This window comes from Physeter macrocephalus, chromosome 4, assembly GCF_002837175.3.
Source record: "Physeter macrocephalus isolate SW-GA chromosome 4, ASM283717v5, whole genome shotgun sequence".
Lineage (NCBI taxonomy): Eukaryota > Metazoa > Chordata > Mammalia > Artiodactyla > Physeteridae > Physeter > Physeter macrocephalus.
The window spans coordinates 17,305,464-17,325,103 of NC_041217.1; the positions used below are offsets into that span (position 1 = coordinate 17,305,464).

A 19,640-nucleotide genomic window follows, 5' to 3' on the forward strand; every position below is an offset into this window, starting at 1 on the left:
TGATGATGATGATATGATGATGATGATGATATGATGATGATGATGATATGATCATAATTATGATGATGATATGGTGATGGTGATGATATGATGATGATGATGATGATATGGTGATGGTGATGATATGGTGATCATGATGATGGTGGTGGTGATGATGATGATGATATGGTGATGATGATGATGATGATGTTGGTGGTGATGATGATGATATGATGATGATTATGATGTGTTGCTGCTGATGGTGATGATATGACGATGATGATGATATGGTGATGGTGATGATATGGTGATGATGATGATATGATGATGATGATGATATGATGATGACGATGATGATGATATGATGATGATGATGATATGATGATGATGATGATGATGATGATATGGTGATGGTGATGATATGATGATGATGATGCGATGATGATGATACCAAGTTACTGAGATGTGAGAGATGTTCTTAACAGCTTATTACTCACGTGGGTTATCGGGCAGTAGCATCAGCATTACCTAGGAGCTGGGAGAAATGCAGAATCTCAGGTCCCAGCCCAGACTTACCAAATCAGAATGCACAGAATGTAGATCAGAATCTAGATTTTTATCAAGATCTTTAGGGGATCTGATACACATGAAAGCACTGCTCTGAAAGCCCTGAGTTGGGCAAGGGAGGCAGATCAGGTCATAGTGAATATGTCATAGTGTCATATGAACAGTGTCTGTAGAGGGCAGAGTTGGAAAGATTTCACCAGGGACTTGACGTTTGGGTGGGGCCTCAAGAAGCATCTGTTAAAACAGGATGAGGGATGGTCATTCTTGACAGAAGGAGCCGCTTGTACCAAAACAGGGTCTCCTCCGAAGGGGCCTGTTGAGGGTACCAAAGAGATGGTACTCAGTGCCAGGAGGTGAGGAGAGACTAGGGCGGTGTGTTGCCCTCCAGGGAATATATGTAGAGGGAGACTGAATAAGAAGAGGCCCGAGAACCCCAATGTTAAGGAGGAGGCCTGTGAGACAATATGACTAAAAAGCGTGCTTACTTGAGGGAAAGAAAGGAATTGACACCTGCATGTGGAGACCTCTAATTGTCCTGGATTGTAAACATTTGGAAATTTTGGTAATCTGGATAAGACTTTTCTTTGCATTTATTGGGAAAATGGAAAAATTCCCACACAAATAAGCATTGTACATGGAATCTCTGAGAATGAGTTTGAAGTTGTTAAAACAGTTTTCAAGTACCAGTTTACACGTGTGTTCACGAAAAGTAGTTCTTGCTTAGATCCTCAGGGACCGCTCCGTGGAGACCTTAAAATCTTAATGCGCATTCTAAGAGTATCAGACAGGGTCGGCTTTCTGTGTACCAGCCCCTCTGCTAAGCCCTTTATAAGTATTGCCTCCATTTGTATCCACAGCTCTCCTGTGAAGTTTGCATGATGAGGTATCTTTTTATTTCATTTATTGACATACAACAGATGTATAACATTGTATTAGTTCAAGGTGTACAACCTTGAATGAGGTTTTGATATATGTATATATTGCAGAATGATCACCACAATAAGTTTCGTTTTCATGTACCACTTCACATAGTCACATTTTTTTCCCCTTTGTGGTAATAAGAACTTTTAAGATTTACTCTCTTATTTCAAATATTTAATACACTATTACCAACTATCGTCACCATGTTGCACATTACATCCCCAGAACTTATTCATCTTACAACTGGAAGTTCGTACCTTTAGACCACCTTCACTCATTCCAAATATTCTTTCTACTGCTGGATTCTTTCTCCTTTTTACGGAGAAAGATGCTGAGTCACAGAGACATTAAGTCACTTGGCCAGGGTCACACAGCTAGGAGGAGGCGGGGAGGGGATACAGGTCCAGCTCTGATTCTCAAGCACTCGCTCCTCACCACATTTGCTGTTTGTAGCAAATCCTTCCCTACCTCTTTGCCTCAATATCAGCCAGAATAGAAGAAAAATAAGAGAAACTAGGCCGGCCAGAGGGTGGAGTGGTATTAGGAGGGAAAGCAAAGACTGAGTTCTCTGAAAAGGCAGCTTGATCAAAGGTAGCCAGAGATATTGCAAGGTGATTTGAAAAATAAAAACAAAAACATGATTCCCTGTCCTCTTTTTTTCTTCTTTTTCAATTAAGTCTCTCGTACATGCCTCTCTGTGCAGATAGACTGTTCTCTCTGGCCCTGTTTCAATGACGTGACTTCAGTTAATTGAAGGCAAGGTCTGTTAGGTTTTGTTGCCTGTAACGTAAGCTGCTAAATCACCGTTATTCTTTGGCTTCTAACCTTGCTCCAAGGAGTGGCCTCTGGCAGCGGGTTACTGATAGTTTGTCTTCCTCTCAGAGGCCATCTCATCTCCGGGAGGGGATCTGTCCCTGGAGGCTGGTAATTTAGAGGACCTCAGTGAGTCCTCAGTGGATGTGTACCTTCCCAGAGGTTACTGCAGCACTGGCCACCCCGTGACACAAGCAGCAGGCTCTGCTCCAATTAAACCCCCCCCAATTGGAAAAGATACAGCCCCAAACAGAAGCTCATCGTATGGAGAACATGACCTTGGGCTTGTTCAGTGACACTGAACACGGGATCCAGGAAGGAGGTAGTTTTAGAGGAAAATAAGGAAGAATAACATCTCCTTATCCATCTGGAGCTCAGCTATGCAGCAATCCAACCTCCTGAAACACAGCCGAAGTCCAGGTAGTAAGTCAGAGAGATCCCTGAGCGCCCTCACAGAAGACACAGCGCACACACACACAGCTGACTCACTGGAAAGGCAGCCTTTAGTCCTCTCTGGGACCACAAGAAATTCGAAGCACTGGATTAAAAGGAGTGCTGGGGGAAGACACTCTGACAGGAGGAGATGACCCTTTAGACTTGAGATGTTTGCCCGTGCACCGCAGTAATGCCAGCCCAGAAGATCGAGTCATAGAATGCAGTGCCTGTATGGACAATTTTCCTAAATCTTACCCTGTTTGTAGTTAATCCAATCTTCATCTCTGTGGCACCCTATCTGGATTCTGACATCTGCTCGTGGCCTTTTAATTTGGAGTCCCATTTTTGGCTTGTTCTTCTCCAACTTGCCACTTGCCTTCCATGCATTTGGAACTCTTCGTGGCCTTCAGTGATAAACTTCCTCTTCAAGTCCGGGGACAGAAATTGATGCTTACAATAACAGCTTTCAATTATGCAGGTGAGGCTAAATTATATTCAGGTAGCTGAACACGTGCCGTAAAGTACTAGAGGGTTTTCTAGGCAAAATTGCTGAAATGTTATTTTGAAAAATAAAATACTCAGTGCTTAAATGGGCAGATCTGTAGCTATGTGGAGAGCTCAACTATTCAGAAGAACAAAGCCTCTGAAGTTTCTAGATTCCCTTTGACTACTGTATTACTGGACACATGGTTGACAGTCTACTTCCTAGAGAAAGATAGGATGACTAGGAATAGGTTTTCAGGGTGTTTAGATGATTGTATGGATGATTTATTAGGATTCCTCAGGACATCGATTTTAAGCAGGGGGAGTGTGTGTGTGTGTGTGTGTGTGCACACGCGTGCGTGCGAGCTCACATGTGGGTGCAGGAGGTGCTTCCCCACCTCTAAATGCCCTGGGGGAACTTCTACAAGGCCTGTCCACAGCCCCTTTCCTGGAGATTCTGATTTTCTCTGGAGAGGAAAAGATTTGCCTCTGGACAGACGTGGTTTCGAAAAGCTCTCCTCATGATTCAGATATGATCATTCTCCATTCTCCATTGGGAATCACAGATTTAAGGCATATCCCAAGTTTTGGGGGTCATTCTGTCCCATAAACTGTATATGGGTCCTCTTTCTAGAGTCCGAATCCCAGGCTAGAAAGACCTAAGGTAGCATTTCCGGGAGTGAGTTCAGAGTTAGTTTTGTCCAGGGCTGTGCATCTGTTGATGTCTCCCTGCCCGGGAGAGTCAGGATACCCGAGCTTCTGTGGAAATCATGTTTAGTTTGGCAGGGCAGCTCTCACTCTTCTCGCCTCTACAGAGTAGTCTGTCAGAGCTGTGATGAATGGTGGTAATATAGAACCTCACTGTCCTCCTGCTACCTCTGACTTCTGTTATGTTAACAGGCTCTAAAGAGCATATACTGGTGTGATCATAGTATGACTTCAGATGTACACCAGTATCGGAGGAAATACGAAAGGGGTAAAGCCTTCTGATATGAAGGGAAAGAGGGCAAAAAAGAGGAAAACTGAAAATTTTTCCAAATAAGAGTGACCCTTACCATATTTTTAGAGATTTATGACAAAGGCAGCCTTTATTGAAATATGCTCCGATAAAGCTCCAGTGCTCTGGGAATGCTTTTGAACCTACTAATATTTAGTAGAGCTCTCAGCCCATTTGGAAAATGGAATACATCTTTCTCTGATTAAGTTGTGCTTGTATTTATGATTAAAATCATGCCCAGAGTTATGAGAGGGAAAAAAAATAGGAGAGGGGAATCTTCTTCAATTGAATATCACCAACAAGAGCAAGGGTATCTGCCATCTTGGAGGGGGCTAAGTCCCCAATTTCACAAGCAAAGAAATGAAGCAACAAGAAATTAATAACTTATGTAAGGGTGCCCGTGACCTCGTGGCCATGTGAGACCACCAAAAAATACTTATGTTTAAGGGTGCTGACCTCAGAGGGCCTTGGAAATCCCAGCTATTTCTAGCTTCCACTCACCAACTTACACCCTTTTCACACTTATTTCCCAATTCTTTTTTTTTAAATTGAGGTATAGTTGATTTACAATGTTGTGTTAGTTTCTGGTGTACAGCAAAGTGACCCCCCCATCCCTTTCCCCTTTGGTAACCAAAAATTTGTTTTCTCTGTCTGTGGGTCTATTTACTGTTCATTTAAAACTTTACCACCTCCAGGGGAATAAGATTTGTACCTTTGTAATGTTTCGATGATCTAGTCACTGTATACCAAACTACCCCCAAATTTCATCGCCTCAAATATCAATTATTTTATTGATTTTTAAGGGTCAGAAGCGTGGGCAAGACTTGGCTGGGCTGCTCTTCTGCTCCGTGTGACTTTGACTGGGGTCACTTGATGGTGTTCAGGTAGCAGCTGGTCTGGTCTGGAGGATCTGTGATGAGTTTGCTCATAAGCTTGGAGCTTGGATGGGATGGCTGAGCCCCTCCTCCTCTCTAAATGGTTTCAGGATGTATCCGCGCAGTCTCCCCAGAAGAGTAGTCAGGCTTTTTACATGAGGCTCAAGGGGGCCAAGTGTCCAAGGCGGAAGCTGCCAGTCCGCTTAAAAACAAGGCCCAGAACTAGCAGAGCATCATTTTCACCTTATTCTATAGATCAAGTGACCTACAGCCCAGCCCAGATTCAAAGGGAAAGGAAATAGACCCCAACCCTTGATGGGAGGAGCGTCAAAGAAGTTGCAGCCATCTTTAATCTGCCACAGTAACCCACTGTATGGAGTGGTAGTGCAAACTCCAAGTGAGCTCCTCCTAACGTCGGCACCAGAAGTGGTGCCAGCCATCTGGAGATAAATCAGACTCAGACTCTGCCTTCCAGTTGCTCAGGGTCTGGTGGAGGAACAGACGTGTAAATGGTGTCTCAACAGTACCGTCTTTCCACTAATAGAGATATACCCAAGGGATTCCTAGAACAAAATTTGGAGAATCCAGAGGAATGCCTCAGAACTCATTCCTTCCAGAAAGGGAGCTGTGAGAATTTGGGGGCAGTCTGCCTTCTTGTTTGGACTCCTTGGGTGGACAGGCAGATAATTCCAATACACCATGTGCCTGACTCAAGAGATTTCTTTGAGCCCAACAATATTTATAGCAGGAATATCTGAATGCATCAGATTGAGATAGGAGCAGGTTTGGTTAATTACTATGCCCAGCATTTTCTTTTATTCGCTCGTTCACTAGTAGTCACCCTTAATTAGACAGCATGGTGTAGTGTTCACTGGTATGGACATTGTGATCCAAGTTTTTTTTTAAGAATTCCAATTCACTTGCTGTTTATTGTAAGGGTGAAATAAAACAGTGTATATAACTGTTGGAAGGAGAGTTAGCAGTCAACCTAGGGTGGTTCCCTTCTTTCCTCGTCATCTCTTAGATTTTGACATCTAAGTCTTTGATTCATCCAAGAGGAAGAGCTCTCAACAGAATTATCTGCCAAAGTCAGTTGCCAGGTTATCATTCGATTAATTTATTAGCTTGAGACCACTAAAAAAAACCATGCAAAAGAACTCCCTGGGAGGCAATGAAATATACTGGGTTCATACATCATACATCAGGAGAAAAATGTCACCTTCTCACATGGGGCTGGTGTGAGGCCACAAATGTTGGTGTCAGATCTTGGTAGAATACAGTCTGCTGGTAGTTCCCTATTAATCCGTAGAAGATAAAGTACTGGGATGAAACAAGCTCGGTGGATTTCCAAGGCACCTTAGATTTCCCGACCATGGCCTTAAGAGGGGCAATGGTGGTGTTTATTTTTGTAGAGGTAGGACGTCCAGCTTCAGTCCAAGTCACCTTTGCCTTAACAAAGGAACTCCCCCCTCTACAGAATACTCTATCAGACCTGTGATGAACAAAAGTAAAATAAAATCGGTCCTCCTGCTTTTTCTGACCTCTTTCTTTAATCCTTGGGATTGATTGATTGATGTATTTATTTATTTTGGCTGTGCTGTGCGGCATGAGGGATCTTAGTTCCCCGACCAGGGATCAAACTCGTGCCCCTGCCCTGGAGGTGTGGAGTCCTAACCACTGGACCACCAGGGAATTCCCAATCCTTGGATTTTAATGCCTAGTTGGATTTGCATTTGTACAGTAATGGGTTTGTCAAATGTGATGAAATCTCATCTTTAGAGATCCCTTGCAAGGCTGTACAAAACAGCGGCTAAATCCTAAGTCATTTATATCCATTTATCTTTGGCTTCAAGCTATATAGTCCATATGAAATGATTTTTCAGATTTGAGGGTGAAAGAGTGGATTGATGTTTACGGAGCAAAATAAGTAAACAAAGATTTTAGTGGGGAGGAGCAAATCCCCAGCTACTTTTAATGGACATTGTATCTCACCTCCGTGAAAGATTTTACGCAATGCACACCCCTAAGGCTTTACAGTTATAATTCAAGGTAGATGGTCTTGGCCTGCTTTTTATTTATTATTTATTTATTTTTGGCTACACTGGGTCTCTGTTGCTGTGCGCGGCTTTCTCTAGTTGCAGCGAGCGGGGGCTACTCTTTGTTGAGGTAGGTGGGCTTCTCATTGCGGTGGCTTCTCTTGTTGCAGAGCACGGGCTCTAGGCACACGGGATTCAGTAGTTGTGGCACGCGGGCTCAGTAGTTGTGGTGCACGGGCTTCGTTGCTCTGCGGCATGTGAGATCTTCCCGGACCAGGGCTCGAACCCGTGTCCCCTGCATTGGCAGGCGGATTCTTAACCACTGCACGACCAGGGAAGCCCTGGCCTGCTTTTTAAGGGACTCTAGAGCTGCAAAATGAAGGGTGAGGTTCCTGTCATTACAGGGACCACAGCACTAGTGGGGTTAACGAAAATTAACCTTTTCCTAATCCGAGACACATGCGCACACACAGAGTTCAGCTTTCATTTCTCATATTGCCCAAGGGCGTGTAAAATATAAAGAGGTCAGCCAAGAAACCCGACTGTCTGTTAAATTTGACTTGCAAAAAGTGCTACTGAAAAAAAAAATGTATACTGAGCTCCTGTTGTCCAGAATTTTACAACGTACAATCCCCTTAATACTGATCCTAACTCTGGCGCCACGTTGGAGACACACGAGGTATAGTAACCCACTTTAAAAAAAGCCGTGAGGTATAATAAACACTTTGTTTGTACAAGGCTATTAATATCTCAGGTTTTTGCAAACGGACCGAATGACATGCTCGCCTCGTAAGGAAATTGGATGGTTATCATTTGCGTTAGGTTATGACGTTACCCAAAACCTATGAACGCTGTGAGCAGACAGGACCCCAAAAATGGTGTGAACAGTGGTCCTTCCCCACTGTGTTCAAAGAAATGTTAATAATCGTGCAGTGGTAACTACTAATTCTCTGTTCTTTTGCGTAGCGTGGCTCGGTAACCGTGTTGAGAATTATCGCTAACCCATGCAGTGCTTACTGTCCGCCGGGTACTATTTTAAGTGCGTTACAAAGATTGATTCATTTAATCGTTATAATAACCTTATGAGGTGGTTACTATTATTATCTTCATTTTACAAATGAGGAAACTGAAGCACAGAGAGGTTGAGAAACTTGCCCAGGCCACACAACTTGGAAGAGGCAGAGCCAGGATTCTAAGGTAGGCAGTCTGGCCCCAAAGGCCATGCTGTTGACTGCTTTGCCCTACTGGTAGGAGGAGTCCAGGGTTTGGAGTTGGGCTGGTGTGAGTTCCAGGTGTGGCTTTCCCCCTTGGGGAGTCTGAGGAAGTCACATCACCGAGATGATTTCTGTATCAGTAAAATGTGGATAAAAGCACCTACTTGGCAAGGATTTTGTAAGGCATGGAGAGAATGCATGGAAACTCCTAGCACAATATTAGTCGACTCAGTGGTTACTATTATTATGATTATTATTGTTTCCAAAGCATTGACTTTGAACTTTTATCAGAAACAATCTCTTAAATTTACGATCTGCTCCAAATCTCTTAGTAATGAAAACTCACCTTAGCCCCTGGTGCTGCGGGTCCTGGGTTTGCAGTGGCTGCCCCAGAAGTTAGCTTCCGGACTTCCTTAGATAATATTTTCAACTCACTCTGTGTGTGGTGGTCTCATTCAATTGCTGGTGAGTAGCTCTGGGTAGGAAAGAAGAAGAACATTGCAGCCAGTCAGGCCTGGGTTCACCTTTCACCTTTTTTATTTAGTAGCTTTCTGGTCTTACAAATCACTCATCTCTCCGAGCCTCAGATTTTCTTCATCCACTGGAGGTTGACAGTTCTTGTCCAATGAGTTGCTGTGAGGAGAACACAGCACGTTGGCTGGGTCAGGAGTGGATTATTTTCACCAGGGTCTTGCTGGTCATCTAGAACATGGTTCATACTTCCCCTAGAGCGGGTTTGTGATCGTAAAACTACTCCGTGATGATGTCCGTTGTCTCTGGTTGGATGAGGTCATTCATCTCTGATTGGATGAGGTGTCATCTGACCCATTTCCGGGGATCAGTGGAGCAGAGCAGAATTATGGGAACAGCCACGGTGTTAGCATTCTGGGCGTTTGCTTTATAAAAACCCCAAGGGCAGCTGCGATGAGTTGGGGGCTGTGATGTGTCTTGCTTTTCCTTTTGAAGAAACCGTTACAGAGTGACGGACCCCAGTGGGGAGGTCTTTTTACCTCATCCCCGGCCCCATAACTACCTCTCCCTGCCTCACCACCACACGATTAGGCTTGATACCTGCTTCCTGGATTGATTTCAATAGTTTTATTTCCATCTTGTAAATGTCTGTCAACTTTTCGATAACTCCACCAGGGCAAAAGTTGTTCCAAGGGAGGATATGTGTTTATTTCCTGATAGCAACAGTAATCAGAATATTTTGGGGGAGGGAACTTTGGGTTCTAGAACTGTGTTCACAGCCTACAAATACATAATTGAGAATTCCTTCAACGGGGACAAATCTGGATTTTTTTGAAAGGTACTATTGGTTTTTTAAAACTGCCAAAGTGGGCTTCCCTGGTGGCGCAGTGGTTGAGAGTCCGCCTGCCGATGCAAGGGACATGGGTTCGTGCCCCGGTCCGGGAGGATCCCACGTGCCGCGGAGCGGCTGGGCCCGTGAGCCATGGCCGCTGAGCCTGCGCGTCCGGGGCCTGTGCTCCACAACCGGAGAGGCCTGCGTACCGCAAAAAAAAAAAAAAAAACTGCCCAAGTTCTAAATAAGAGGAACATAAAAAGTAATTAAGTTGATTTTCCTATTTAATGGCCATTTTTAAAAGATGGAACCAAAATCCCACCACTTCTCACATCTCTGCTGCTACTGCCCTGGTCCCAGGGGTTCTTGCCTCTTGCTTGGGCTTTTGCAGTGGCCTCATCTCGCTGTTTGCACCCTGGCCACCTTCGAGGCTGTTTGCAACACAGCAGTGAGGGCGGTCTCTGCCGAGAGGTTGTTCCGAGCCAAATCCCCTGGTCAGAGCCCCGTCCTGGCTTCTTACCTCACTCCGCGTAGGAGCTACAGGCCTTCTTGTGCCTTCTGAGGCTTTCCCTGGCCTATTGCTCCCTCGGCCCCCAGCCGTGACTTCCCCCACTCAGGGGGATCCCCCATCCTGGCCTCTTTGCTGTTCCTCAGACGCCCTGGGCTCACCCCCTTCTAAAGCCTGTGGCTGCTGTTCCTGCTGTCTGCGGTGCTTTTTGCCATTTTCCAGAAGGCTCCCTCTCTTCATTCCTTCAGATCTTTCCTCGAATGTCACCTGCTCGGAGACCTTCCTTGCCAACCTGTCTGACATCTCAGGGCCCTTCTTCCCAACACTTCCCGACCCTGTTCTCCACATTTCTCCTCCAGACCCTTGTCACATGCTATACTTGATCTTCTCCATCTTCATCTTATTTAGGGTCTTGTCTCCACCTCTAGAGATAATCTCCCAGAACAGCACCTGGTGCATAGATGGTGTTCAATAAGTGTCTTTGAATACACTGAAGAAGCATTTCAAAATAAGATTTAAGTACAAGGATTGGGCTTCCCTGGTGGCGCAGTGGTTGCGCGTCCGCCTGTCGATGCAGGGGACACGGGTTCGTGCCCCGGTCCGGGAGGATCCCACATGCCGCAGAGCGGCTGGGCCCGTGAGCCATGGCCCCTGAGCCTGCACGTCCGGAGCCTGTGCTCCGCAATGGGAGAGGCCACAGCAGAGGAAGGCCCGCGTACACCTGCAACTAGCACAACATTATAAATCAACTACACTCCAATAAAAATTTTTTAAAAAAAAGAGTTAAGTACAAGGAACATGGTGGAAGTAAGCACGTAACATCATCAGGGGACTCTTGAGAAACATCAATTATTTGGATTTGGAAATTCTGCTAGATTTGTTTTAAAGATACCTCTGTAGCTATTAATGAAGAAAGAAATGTTGATAGCTACCCATTTTCTGTTACTTATTCAGAGCTACTTCTGGTTAAGTGAATAATAACCATGTAGGAAAAATACATATATATATAATACAGTAATGAAACTGATACTCTTGGATAACCCATAAACACGGTAGAAAAACCATGCTCTTTATTTTTTTAGATGCATGACTTTAGAATCACACCCTCTAAATTAAAGGGCTCAGCTGAAGGTAAGCAGGGACTTGAATTACAGTACAGGTCATATGGGTTGCTGGGAGCCAGGAAGAAGGAAAAGGGGTTTGGGAGTGTGTTCCCTAAGTATGTGTGTGTCTGTGTTTAGTCAGAGCAGAATTGGAAGGGAATATCAAATGAGAAAATCAGAAGATACGGCAGCTTGAAGTTTTGGTGGGGACACTCATTCCTCATTTCCCCAAAGGTAGGAAACAACTGGGTAATTATTAACATCCTTAGGACTGAGCTGTGTGGTTTGGTCCCAAGGACTGACTTGACCTGTGGTCTTGACTTCATTTCTCATCAGATTCCATCATTGACTGTTGTATGGCGCATGCCTCTTTCCTTGCCTGTGCGGATGTGACTTGTGTCTGGTTGAATCGTTTTCTCTGCTGTGTGATTTATATCTGATGCTCTTGTGAATGAGTTCGAGCTGCAGCATCACAGAGACTTCCGTTTACACAAAGGACTCCTTCATCCCTCAGACCTGTAGAGATGCATTTGCTTGTTTATGCACATGTGCAGTCAGCACAAAGGCCCGTGTGTGGAGAATGAAAAAAGTGAAGGAAAAAATAGGGAATTATGAGGTGTTTTCATCACAGAGGAGAGGCTTTCCTGTGTGTGTGTGTGTGTGTGTGTGTGTGTGAGTGTGTGCGTGTAGCTTGCTGGTGTCATTTCCATAAAGGTCATTAAAGACCTCTGTATGCCATACTTTTACTGAACGTGGATCTGTGTAATACAGAAACATACCAATGTACATTACGTTGTACTGTAACGAGAAAGAGTTAATATCGCGACATAATAATGTAGATATCTCAGCTCCAAAGAGACTGTATTTTTAACGTGAGTCTTTCTTTTGAAGCTGATGTGTATTCCATAGGTGTGTGCTATGCAGGCTCTTGTGAAGCTCTTGTGAAGCTCTTGTGAAGTATGCATTCCTTACGACCTCTTAGAGGGATGCAGTCACAAAGGAGCCACGGCAATTACAGGACGTGGTATTGGGAGAAGTAGGATAAGAGCTGGGTCTGTTAGGCCACTTTCCGAAGGATAATCATGCAGTGTGTCAGTTTGTTAGACACGCCCAAGGTGACCCAGCGCTGTTCAAGGAGGCTGCAATTAAACAGGGACAAAGGGCTATGTTTATGCCTCGGTGGAAGAGAAGCCGTTTACCCAGTTCTGATTCTAAGAGCCCACTTTCTAGTACTTGGAAATTCTACTTTCTTGCTTTTTCTCATCATTTTCATTCCCACAACAAAATATGTTAAGTAGAAAGGGTAAAATACGTATAAAATTGTTTACATTGTCAGGTGATTCTTTGTCATCATAGATAGATAGATACAGATATGGATATATAGATATAGATGTCTGTCTGTCTGTTTATCTATGAAGTCTCTGTGAGGTGTATGTCCATGTGTATGTGTAAAATTCTGAGAAGTAGTTTCTATCACTATGAATGACTGATTGTTCAGGGGCTTGTATGTCACTTGATCATATATGTCTTTCTAATGAAGTCTGTTAGTCAATAAGAATTTACCAAGGATGGACTGTGTAAACTACAGTGGAAAAAACTCTGTGGAAGAATAAGAAAGGAGTGTTTTTTGCTTTGAAGAACATCCCCGTCAGATCAAGCATCAGAACATACACAACCCACAGTAATGCATGAACACCTACTGTTATAGGTTGAATTGTGTCCCTTCAGAAAAGATATGTGGATGTCCTGACCTTCAGCATCCCATAATGTGACCTTATTTGGAAACAGGCTCGTTGCAGATGTAATTAGTTAAATTAACATGAGGTTACACCGGAGTAGGGTAGGCCTCTAATCCTATATGGTCAGTGTCCTGTGATTCTTTGTCATCATAGATAGATAGATAGATACAGATATGGATATATAGATATAGATGTCTGTCTGTCTGTTTGTTTATCTATGAAGTCTCTGTGAGGTGTATGTCCATGTGTATGTGTAAAATTCTGAGAAGTAGTTTCTATCACTATGAATGACTGATTGTTCAGGGGCTTGTATGTCACTTGATCATATATGTCTTTCTAATGAAGTCTGTTAGTCAATAAGAATTTACCAAGGATGGACTGTGTAAACTACAGTGGAAAAAACTCTGTGGAAGAATAAGAAAGGAGTGTTTTTTGCTTTGAAGAACATCCCCGTCAGATCAAGCATCAGAACATACACAACCCACAGTAATGCATGAACACCTACTGTTATAGGTTGAATTGTGTCCCTTCAGAAAAGATATGTGGATGTCCTGACCTTCAGCATCCCATAATGTGACCTTATTTGGAAACAGGCTCGTTGCAGATGTAATTAGTTAAATTAACATGAGGTTACACCGGAGTAGGGTAGGCCTCTAATCCTATATGGTCAGTGTCCTAAGAAGACAGGCATGTGCACATGCAAAGATGCTCAACCCCCCTAATTATTAGAGAAATGCAAATCAGAACTACAGTGAGGTATCACCTCACAGCAGTCAGAATGGCCATCATCAAGAAGTCTACAAATAACAAATGCTGGAGAGGGTGTGGAGAAAAGGGAACCCTCCTACAGTGTTGGTGGGAATGTAGATTGGTACAGGCACTATGGAGAACAGTATGGAGGTTCCTTAAAAAACTAAAAATAGAGCTACCATATGATCCTGCAATCCCACTCCTGGGCATATATATGGAGAAAACTCTAATTGGAAAAGATACATGCACCACAGTGTTCACAGCAGCACTATTTACAATAGCCAAGACACAGGAGCAACTTAAGTTAACACTGACAGATGAATGGATAAAGAAGATGTGGTACATCTATACAATGGAATACTACTCAGCCATAAAAAAAGAATGAAATAATGCCATTTGCAGCCACATGGATGGACCTAGAGATTATCATACTAAGGAAGTGATGGTTTATGTTTGCCTGACTTCAAAGCCTATGAGCCTTTTTCCTACACTAATGATTTCCAAAGGCACTTGGCAAGCACCATGGTTTCTTCAAAGAAACCTAAGGAATCACAGAGGTTATGGAATGGATCGGCAGAGATGGGCAGGACTCTGGCTTAAACAGGGCCTCACACCTTACATACACTAGTGAAGTTCTACTTTGTTCTGCTGTGTACAACACAAGACAGGGTGTTGATTAAAGAAAACAAGGCCAACCAGAGAAGAAGTAGCTATGGATACAGCACCAGGTTATGGCTTTGGCTCTATACAATTTAATACTGTTAGCATCAAGCTGATGAAGACATTGCATGCACAGTGGTTAGTACTATGGCGAGGATAGTTTAGATGCTGAAGAGCAAACAAGGTTCAGAGAGATTCTAAAATGCTAAAAACCCAGCTCAGACAAGAAGTTCAAAGTTAACGGAGATATATGTGGAATTTGCATTTAGGTTCAAAAATGAATTGCATCAATATAGACTAGAACAGTAGTTCTCTGAGTGGCCCTTTGGCCAGCAGCTTGTGCATCACCTAGGAACATGTTAGAAATGCAAATTCTTGTGCCCCAGCCTCATCCCTATTAAATCAGAAACTCTATAGATGTTTTAATAAGCCCTCCAGATGTGTCTAATGGAGACTAAAGTTGGAGAACCACTGGTTAGAAAAACCAACCTTCCTTCCCTCTTTGCCTTCCTTGATTTCTTTGTCTTTATTCCATGTCCTTCCCAAGAATGGACTTGAGGTGGAAAATCTGACTTAATGATTTGTGTAAGAACAAAGGTTTTGTTTTACAAAAAGTTTGGAATCAATGGTGTGATGTGGCTCCTGCCAAAAATAAATAGTTTGCATTAAAAATAGTGACCAGAACAAGGGAAGCATGAGGCTCCCCCCTCCCCAATTGGCATATTCTGTGTATTCGCCATACTCTGCTAGACTGTACCTGGAATTTGTTGAGGAACCGATTTTAAGAGGGACATTGAAAAGGGGCTTGACAAGGGTGGAAGGCACCACAAACCTTGTCTTGAAGGAAGAAGTTGGGGGAAGCCATCTCCTGTGATGGGGGGGCTGACATAGAGAAGAAAGAGAATTTTTCATCTTGTTCCAGAGAGCAAAATACATACAATGTTCAAGAGCCCCCTCAACTGGTATGAACAGGGCAAGATGTTCCCAGGCTTTTCCTACAGGGCTTTGGTAACCCAGGTAAGTCCTTCAGGCTTCTTCTCCTCCTGCTGTAGTATTGAGATACTAAGGGCTAGGATGTCCACCTCACAGGGTTTTGTGAAGACTGAAAAATGTGAAAATGTTTCACGGTTTTGAAAAGCTAACATCGTTGTATGAAGATGAGGCAATGGTACTATTATTAACTAAGACGAGTTGATGGAAAGTTTAAGTCCAAGATAAAGAAAAATTTCAACCTACCAGTTGGCCCAAAGTGGGATGATCTTTCTCAACAAGTAGCAAGTTCACTGTCGTGAGAGGTCTTCAGATAAAGCCAGAGTTGTTAGAGGATGAATTGTTTTGGGTTGGAGAGACGGCCCCTAAGTGCCTCTCTGACACCAGTGTTTCATGACACGGACCTTAGTGCGTGAGATGAGGCAGATCTAAGAGAATGGTGCTCAGAGCCAGCGGAGTGAACATTTAACTCAGCATTTCCTCATCACTCCGTGCACGCCACTGCAAACATTTTAAACACTGAAATATATTTAAACATTAAGTACATTAAAAACATTCAAAAGGAACAAGATGGGCCCACACTTGTTAACCTGGTGTCAGTTTTTCTCTCCAGCTCTATTGTTAAATTTCTCTTTCCATTAGAAGTCTGGTTGAATGGGCCCCTGGGTCCTTCTGTAGATCTGTTGATGTCTGAATATGGAAAGTAAAATCGAATCCCCAATGCTTTCTTATAGCTTTTTGCGATGTCTCATAGCAATGGAAGAGGTGTCTTTCACAAGGTCTGAGCCAGATCCTGAGTTGATTTATAGCATTATTCCTTTAAGACTAAGCTCTCCTCTGGCTATAATTTTGCATCTAGAGTTCTGTTTCTTTTTTTTTTTTTTTTTTTTCTTTTGGCCCTAAACTATTGGGTAACATCAGAGACTTTTGCCTCTCTCCACTCCCTGATTGGCTGGTTTCCAGTGGCAGACAGATGAATGGATCCTTTTGTGTAGGGAGTTTTGTAATTCAGGGAAGAACTGAGAGCTTTGCCAAAGGCGATATGTGGGTATTTTACACATATTACAGACAATGTGTATATATCAATAACGTAATGAAGGTACCCTTCAAGCATGGCTGTGGGTGGTAGCTAAGCACAAGACAGCTAAATCTCATTTTTAATATATTAGAAGCTCTCTTCTAATTCAATCAGGAACAGTTGTTGTTCTGTTAAAGACAAAAAAGTCAGTTAAAGCAGGGAATTATACAAACGTGAGTTGGGGGGCAAACTTTATATTTTAATTTAAAACAGATGTATGTGTATATATGTGTACAACACACACACACAAACACAATTTAAATGCTGAGTTTTTTTATAAAATACCGAGGACTTTTCATTGACTGTGGCTCTGCCTATTGCCAATCCATGTCTCATTTTTTGCCTAAACCACATCCATAGTGCATCATCAATACTTTCTAGTTTTTAGTTTCTTTGAAGAAGAGAGAGACGTTTCAGGACAATTGCTAAGCAAACCGAGTGCAGGATCCTTCTAGATTTTTAACATATTATTTCCTTCTTTGGTAGTTATCTCTCCCACGTCTAAAATTAGAAAAAAAAAATATATTGTGGTAAAATATACGTAACATAAAATTTACCTTAAGCATTTTTTAAAGTATACTATTCAGAGGCGTCAAGTAAATTTACAATGTTGTACAACCATCACTGCTCTCCATTTCAAGAAATTTTTCATTATCCTAAACGGAAACTCTGTGCCCATAAAAAATAACTCCCCATTACCACTACCCCTAGCCCCTGGTAACCTCTAATTCTACTTTATACCTTCATGAATTTGCCTATTCTAGTTATCTCCTATAAGTGAAATCGTACAATATTTGCCCTTTTGTGTCTGGCTTATTTTACTTGGCATAAAGTTTTCAAGATTCATCCATGCTGTAATATGTCAGCATTTCATTACTTTTCGTGGCTGAATAATATTCTGTTGTATGTATATACTCCATTTTGTTTATCCATTTATCTGTTGATGGACACTTGGGTTGTTTTCATCATTTAACTATTGTGATTAATGCTGCTATGAACATTGGTGTACAAGTATCTGTTTGAGTCCCTATTTTCAATTCTTTTGGGTATATACCTAGCAGTAGAATTGCTAGATCATATGGTAATTTCATATTTACCTTTTTTGAGGACCCACCAAACTGTTTTTCAAAAACAATTTTTTTAAGCAACTTGTCTTTATGAAGACTTTCTAAGGCCTTCAGCTTGTTTCTCACAGAAGCAACAGCTCTCTTTACGTTTAGTCCTATATTTCATCAGTTTCTAGACCATCTAATTAACTTGTATAATTACAATATCGTGGATTCCCTGGTGGTCCAGTGGTTAAGACTCCACATTTCCAATGCGGGGGGCGCGGGTTCGATCCCTGGTCAGGGAACTAAGATCCCGCATGCTGCGTGGTCAACAAAATACAATATCAAGTCCAACTATCATAAACAGGTTTAGAAACATATACAACTGATACTTGCTAAGCATGCAACTCAACTGCTAAGACCAGAAGTCCTTGGAACATACTAGAGAGTAGCTTTCCGACAATAAACCCCAGGGTGCTCTGGGCATCGGCCAATTCCTATTACAGAACAAATGGAGAATATTGGTTAATCCGTCCAGTCAAATGGAGGCCAGTTAAGAGAGCTTTTACCATTCAATTAAATTACCTTTGTCATGATAAGATATATCAAGGAATTTAGAAATGACTGACTGTGGCTCTAGAAAAAAAAAACAAAACAAAACAGCTGCACATTCAGTACTGTTAACATTCAATACACTTGTTGTTGGGAGACTGGAAGAAGGCACACAGCAAAGGCTAAAATAGAATGGGAAGTTGACCAAGGTGGTCATTTTTGTATCAACTCTTGAATTTAAGAAAGTTCTAATCGATAAGAGCCGAAGGTTAATTTTCTTCCCTTACAGCTTCACTTGGCATGGGTGATGAATGGAAGATAAACAAAGAATAGGGAGATCGTGCCTATTCTTAGAAAGAAAATACCTTTCAGGTTAAGATTCAAGACTTGAGGATATGGGGAGGGGGAAGGGTAAGCTGTGACAAAGTGAGAGAGTGGCATGGACATATATACACTACCAAACGTAGGGTGGATAGCTAGTGGGGAAGCAGCCGCATAGCACAGGGAGATCAGCTGGGTGGTTTGTGAGCGGGATAGAGGGGTGGGATAGGGAGGGTGGGAGGGAGGGAGACGCAAGAGGGAAGACATATGGGAACATATGTGTATGTATAACTGATTCACTTTGTTGTAAAGCAGAAACTAACACACCATTGTAGAGCAATTATGCTCCAATAAAGATGTTAAAAAAAAAAAAAAAAAAAAACTTTGGGATGTGATTAGAAGGTTTTCTAGCCAGTTCTGAAATGAAATCACCAAGCTGTAGGAGGAGTACTTTTATACAGCATCATCCATCCTTGTTGGTGACCGAAATGATTAAAGGTTTGGGAAATTGCCCCTCTAAATATGGGCTAAAGGAACTGGGTTTATTTAGCTTAGAGAGGGAGACTGAGCGTGCTATGGGGAACTTAATAATAGTCTCCAAGAATATGAGGGATATTCTACGAATGATGGAAAGCAGCTGTTTCCTGTTTCCACTGAGGGCTGGATAAGAAAGAATAGAGTTAAATTGCAACAAGTGGGTTTAAGAACTACTTGGCCATAAAGTTCAAGACAATAAACCCACAAGACCAAAGTCACTTCTCTGTTTCAGAATTATGTAGCTCACTAGCTATCTTGCTTGGGTGGTTTCAACTGGCCTGTTCTTGAACTAGTAAAAAGATATGGAGGACCGTTCACCTGTGTGAGAGTATGAAGTTGTCCAGTGTCAGAACCTACCAGTGTTCTGTGGCTGAGGAAGCACTTATCTTCTAAGGAGATTTAAAAAGAAAAAAAATTCAGAATCTCTTTGCTCCCCCTTCATCTGCTTTTAAAGCCAGATAATCTAGATTTACTTCTTCTGTATGAGATGAAAAATTTCCGTAGGTTTGCCAGTGTGTGTTTTTTTCTGCCCACTCGGTCAATGTGGTCACGACTTTAAAAATAAAGTTCTGTGTTTTTAGTGAGATTGTGTATACACATACATGTGTATACATACATGTATATAGGCATGTGTGTATATATGGTGTCTTAAGATATGACATACATACACATATATCTCATAGTTATTGTAGATAGTTGCTATATGATATAGATATATATTTATCATATG

The 19,640-nt window shown here is 42.5% G+C and overlaps 1 protein-coding gene across 3 annotated transcripts in view; it reads left to right on the top strand.

Annotated features, from left to right (window-relative positions):
- The window catches only part of TGFB2 (transforming growth factor beta 2), a 91,596-nt gene that overhangs the window by 60,194 nt on the left and 11,762 nt on the right, over window positions 1-19,640 (top strand). The gene's annotated exons all lie outside the window — the stretch shown is intronic.